This window comes from Neovison vison, chromosome 11 (assembly GCF_020171115.1).
Source record: "Neovison vison isolate M4711 chromosome 11, ASM_NN_V1, whole genome shotgun sequence".
Taxonomy (NCBI): Eukaryota; Metazoa; Chordata; class Mammalia; order Carnivora; family Mustelidae; genus Neogale; species Neogale vison.
This window is the reverse complement of record NC_058101.1, coordinates 33,168,372-33,174,325: the sequence shown is the minus strand read 5'-3', so window position 1 is coordinate 33,174,325 and position 5,954 is coordinate 33,168,372. Positions and strand designations below refer to the sequence as shown.

The window sequence follows — 5,954 nt, the reverse complement described above, 5'->3', positions numbered from 1 at the left end:
CTCTGTCGTACGGACATCACAATATCCTCCTAGCTGATCCAGCAGCCTCTCTTCTCTTGCTGAAAGTCCCAAAGAGGGACCCGTCTTGAGGTAGGAATCTCCCGATTTTCAGTCTAGGATTTTCTTGACCTCTGTGGAACCCCAGGCATTCAACTTTTTTCAAGATTTCTCTCTCCCCCATGCAAATAATGATCCTTATTCATCCGCCTCACACAGATGTTGGACAGATTGATTATTTAATGTGCAAAAATTGCTCTGAGGATGAAAAGTGCCGATTATTATTATTATTATTATTATGTTGTCCAAGAGAAATTCTCTGCCTTTTAAAGAGAGTCCCAGAATGGTCACTGACGTTCCATTTGAACGCTCTGCATCTCACAAGTGAAATATTTATTTACCAATAAAGAAAAATATCTCCACATGGAAGAGCTCCCTGAAGCTCGTACATCTCTTTCCAAAAGACGAGACCAAATTACTCCCATGGACCGTAACTGGGGCAGTTGGGTTAAGGGGGATGTCCAGGCCTTCGTCAGTGCGGGGTTTGTCAGTCACCAGAACATGGCTTCGTCTTTCGTCAGCCACATGTCAACCCAAATGCTACTGACAGCCTAAATCATAAACAGGGAATCAGATCGATCTCTCTCTCTCTGTCTCTCTATTTTTCTTCCAGAACACTTTGAACTTAAAACCTTTCACCTTGGCCGGAAGTGAATAATGGTTTCTCAGGGGCATCCCTTTTCATTTGTTGGTGTCTCTACTGAGGTGATTTTTATGCATTTACCTCAGGAATTTCAGTATTAACAAAAACAATTTTTTTTTTTTTTTTTTTAGTTTGGGTCCTAATGTAAAGTTAGGGAAAATTGTAGGAAAAGTTTAAATTGCATTCTAGATAACAGGAGGGGGAGACCCTTAATTCAAAGTGTGTGAATGCAGAATTGATGCTGGTGGCTTGCTATTCCAAACTTGATTTGCTGCTAGTTTTCTTGAGCAACTTGGGCTTTTAGTGTGATTTATGCCTAAACTTTTAGAGTGAAATTTATGAACTGCATTAAGTGCTAAGGAAGAAGCATAAAATCAGTAATTTGAGAGTCTGGAGCAGGAGAGGGCTGTGTACAAATAGGCTAAATGGAAATAGTAGACTAATAGATGTGTCAAGGAAAAGCAAATGGCTTTCTGACATCAAGGAACCAGAGCTTTGGGAAATTCTTTAATTATCATCTAATTGGCTGGATGAGATAGTGTCACTAAAGATGCATGAAATCCAAGAAGTGTCATTTGAAAAATGAAACAAGTTTGGGTAGGGACATGGTGAAAGGGATGGCAGAGTTTCATGGAGGGGATCAGTTGGACAAGAGCAGAGAATTAGAGGGGTTCCATTTTGGGACTTTGCCCAGCAGGTGGCAGAAGTGGGACTTCAAGACCAAATGTGCTGGGGAACGGGGCCACCATCTGCCTTCTAAACCCTGCCCCTGGGTCTGCTGCTGTGTATTCTGGCCAGGTGGATCTGGCTGAGCAGGTATGGGGAGCCACCCTCCTGAAATGATGCGTGTTATGTGTGTGGCTGGAATGGGCTTGGTCATCCTGCACCTTTGTTCCTGCCTTTTCCCAGTCATGTGCCAGGTTCCTCTTTCTCCCAGTGTTCATTTCCCAGGTTTCCTCTGTCAGCCATGTTGTCCCCTGGGCGTGTCTACATTCTTTCCCTCCTGCCTTTTCTCTTTATTGGAAAGCAGTCACTGTGGAGAGTCTGACCTCTACACTCTTTGCTCTCCAGATGTGCTAACTGAATGAGCAGGGATGGGGTTTGAAGTTAGTGTATAAGGGGCTGAACTTCAAGTTTAATGTCTACCCTCTCATGACCTTATGTGAGAGACGCCATTTTTTCTTTTGGTTGATGAAGAAACTGAGGCTCAGAAGGAATAAGGAGCTTGCCTATGGTCCACAGCAAGTTGGGGAGCAGCAACATACTCTTTTCCCCTCAGTATTACTAAGGGTCAAAAGTATTATTAATTACTCTTGACCCTTCCATCCATTCCTGGTATCATGGACATCCAGGATCTCAGGAAAGGATTGTTATAGAAACTGTACAGGCATCTCACTGTAGAATAACTCGATGGTTCATCGCTTCTCGGCCTTTTGGCTAAGATCAAGTGTAGTATCTGTTCTTATCAGTTTAATAACTCGATGGTTCAGGGCAAGGTGAAGGCCTTGTCCCAGTCTTCCAGGCTAGATAGAGATTTTCTGGGTTGGCGAATTAGCGAGGAGTCTCCAGAGAAACAGAACCAATAGGATATATAGTGACATATACAGATAGAGAGCCATTATAGGAGTTGGTTCATGTGAGTATGGAGGCTGAGAAGTCCCATGATTTGCAGTCTGCAAGCTGGAGGCACAGGACAGCCAGTGATGCAGCTCCAGTCCAAGCCTTGAGGCCTGAAAACCAGGGTAGCCAATGGTATAAGTTCTGAGTCCGAGTCTGACAACCCAAGAACCAGTAGCTCTAATGTCCCAGGCCAAGGAAGATGGATGTCTCAGCTCAAAGAGAGAGGGCAAGTTCATCCTTCCTTCACTTTTTTTGTTCTATTCAGGCCCTCAGCGGATTGGATAACCTTCTTTATCCAAGTGAGGGCAACCTTCTTTACTCAGTCCGCTGATTCCACTGCTGGTCTCTTCGGGAGACATTCTCACACACACACCCAGGGATAATGTTTTACCCGCTGGCTGGGCATCCCTTAGCCCAGGCAGGTGGCCATATAAAATTCACCATCACGGTTGGGGTGGGGAGAGTTGGAGAAGAAGAGGAAGTGAGGAGACACCGGCGGGGTTGGGGGTGCTCAGAAAAGAAGGATCTCATGCCTCATCCTCCAACCTTGCTGGGGGTCAGGAGTAGGGGAAAATAAAAGTCCAGCTAGTTAGTTTTGCAGGGCAGGGTCCAAGCGCAGAGCCATCTGTGATTCCCTCTTGGGTGGGGATGAGACCCTGAGGGTCATGGCTGCGGTGTGCTTGTCATCCAGCTGAGCCTGAGGCAGCCTCACCGAATTCCCGCGCACTCAGCCGCAGAGCGGGCCCCCACACTCAAGAGAGGCACAGGCCCCACAGGGATTGGAGGAGGATGCTTGGCAATGACTGTGAAGAGAGATGCAGCTGAAAACTGCTAGGAACGGGAGGTCTCAGGGGGCTGTGCCAGAGAGTGGAGATAAAGATGGAGGCCACAGCTGCCAGGCTTGCAGGTGGCACCTAGGAGAAACAGGAACCGTAATTGACTCAGCTCACATTTCTGCCACCTGGTGGAATGGGGGGCTCATTACAGAAATGAAGCTGAATGAGGGAAACTGAGTAAAGTTTTCCTGTTTGTGGACTGGGATCTGGACCCTCAAGCAGCATGGAACCCAGAGTTTTCTGGCTCCCCCAACCACCCACTTCACCACACCAAGAGAAAGCAGCATTGCCAGATCCAGAATTCAACACAACATGAAGCAATGGCTATCTCTGAACTATCTAGATGTCTCATATTTTTATTTTTTATATATTGCACAATTCAAGTCAACTCAAGTTTCTTTCCCCCCACATCATTTCCCCTCAATTTAATGAGATTTTACTCAGTATTTTGTTAAGGTGAATCACGAGGGATCTCTCTTCAAATATTTTCAGTGTGTTATACAGAAAAGGGTACTCTCTGTAAGTGAAAATTAACATTTTTTTTCATGAGGATATGAATGACTTCAAGATAACACACGGTATCTGGGCACACCATACATTCGGCCTTCTTACATGTGAGTTGTTCATCTTCTTGAAGTGGATTTTTATACATCAGTGTTACCCAATCGTCCTCAATCCTCAGCCTTTTTTCAAGAAGAAGAAAGAGTTCCAAAGGGTGTTTATATCAAGATTTTATTGGTGTATGACCCCTCCCCCTATAGCTACCCCCAAATGTTCAAGGCAACATTTCCAGGATTTCCCCCGTGTTTGTTTTAAGAAGTGACAGGACTTGCCCAGAGTCATGCAAATGGTTAGCAGCAGCCCGTTGGTGTTGATTTGTCCTTTGCCAAGGTTAGTTCGACCTCAGAGTAAGGACAGTGGGGGCAGTGGGCCGTGTAGGGGTTGTAGAGATTCGCCTTCTGGGTGATGATGGTTCTTGCCAGCAGGGGAACGAGGATGGTACACAGAGAGGGTTTGTGAATTCCTGGTTGAATTCCCGCACTGGGGCTGAGCTGGCCTCATTCAGCTCTGGGGGTCATCCCAGCAGAGGGAGAAGCATCTTTCCAATGGTTACTAATGTTGTCTAAACTTCAACCCGCCCAGCTCTTACTCTGATCACAGCACTCGCTTGGCCCTGAGTTCTAAACCACGTACATAAAACGAGAAACTGAAAATGGACCTAAACTGGGCACATATATCCCAGGGAATCCATGCTCTCTTCAAAACTCCGCTAGTACGAGGGCAGCTCTGATCTACATGCAATAGAGACAAACTTCCTCTAGAGGGCACTCACAGCTTCTCCATGAGCCGAACTCTTGCGAACGCAGTTTGTCAGAAATGGCCCACAGGCTGCAGGGAAGCAAAATCTATTTATATAAACAGATGAATATGGATATGTCGATTTTTTTTTTTTAAATCAGCGAATAATACCTCTTTGTCTTTTTTGGATCAGCAACAATGGAAATGATGCACATGTGGGAAAGTAAAATATGGAGGATTTCCTTTTGTTTCTTTTGTGAATAATACTGAGCCCTCACCTCCAGGGGAGTTTGCTGTAGCTCTCTGCTGTGTCATATTTATAATTATCAGGAGAGGAAGGGAAATTAAAGGATTCAACTGCTTGACTCGGCAGCAGTTGAGCTGTTGGCCCTGGGGACGCGCCGGGAACTTCATGTTTTGGCGGAGCTGTGTGGAAATCTTCAGGAATGGCCATTTGACCTCTCCTTCGGCCACCTGAGGAAATCAGCTTTGGTTAGATTAGATGGACCATAATTGGCTTTTGAGTTGTTGAAGCACATTCTGGGTACACATTTCTCCCTGTTTTGAAAAAGCATGTGTTTAACTTGGACCAGATCAGCGTGGAGAGAAGTCAATCACTGCCTGGGTGGGTGGGTAGACCAGAAGGTCGCTTCCCAAGATCAGCTCTGTCTCTCAACTTCCTGGTGATAGGCTTCTGCTCAGCCCCTCCGCCCCACCCCATCCTCCCCTTCCTGCCCTGGGGGCAAGGAGAAGGTTAAGTCCTTCTCGGTCTGCAGTATAATTTGCAAAGGAAGTGCTGGTCCGGATGATTTTAGGGGTTCTTTTCTACCCTTAGGGTCTGTGAGTCAAGAATTTGGTAATACTTAAGTAAGAGAATATAAAAATGAGTCTTTGTGACTCCAGCATGGTGAATGGTATAACTGTTTCCCTGCCTCTAGTCATGGCCCTTCCAGAAGCATTCTGTGCTCTCTTAAAAATATGTATGAGGGGCGCCTGGGTGCCTCAGTGGGTTAAAGCCTCTGCCTTCGGCTCGGGTCATGATCCCAGGGTCCTGGGATCGAGCCCCACATCAGGCTCTCTGCTCAGCGGGGAGCCTGCTTCCTTCTCTCTCTCTGCCTGCCTCTCTGCCTACTTGTGATCTCTGTCTGTCAAATAAATAAATAAAATCTTTAAAAAAAATATGTATGAGAAGAAATCAGAGAGGGAGACAAACTATGAGAGACTCGACTCCGAGGAAGCAAACTTCTTCATGATGTGTCTGTCCTACGAGCTCAGCCCTCCCTCCGTCCCTCCTGAATGACCTGTAGGTCTCCAGGCATCCTCGCTTTCACTCCCAGGCCCATGCTGTCCCTACCACCTGGAACATACCCTCCACAGACTCCATTTTGTGGCTGGTATTTTTCCTGCTTTAGGTCTCACCTTACGGCCTTCTTCCCCTAAGAAGCCTCATTTAACTCTCAAAGATGGGGTTGGATGCCCTTTCTTATGTCACTTTGCAT

The 5,954-nt window shown here is 46.2% G+C and overlaps 1 pseudogene; it reads left to right on the top strand.

The window, feature by feature from the left end:
* Positions 1 to 2,117: 2,117 nt before the first annotated feature.
* Positions 2,118 to 2,219, top strand: LOC122890574 (annotated as a pseudogene).
* Positions 2,220 to 5,954: the final 3,735 nt, after the last annotated feature.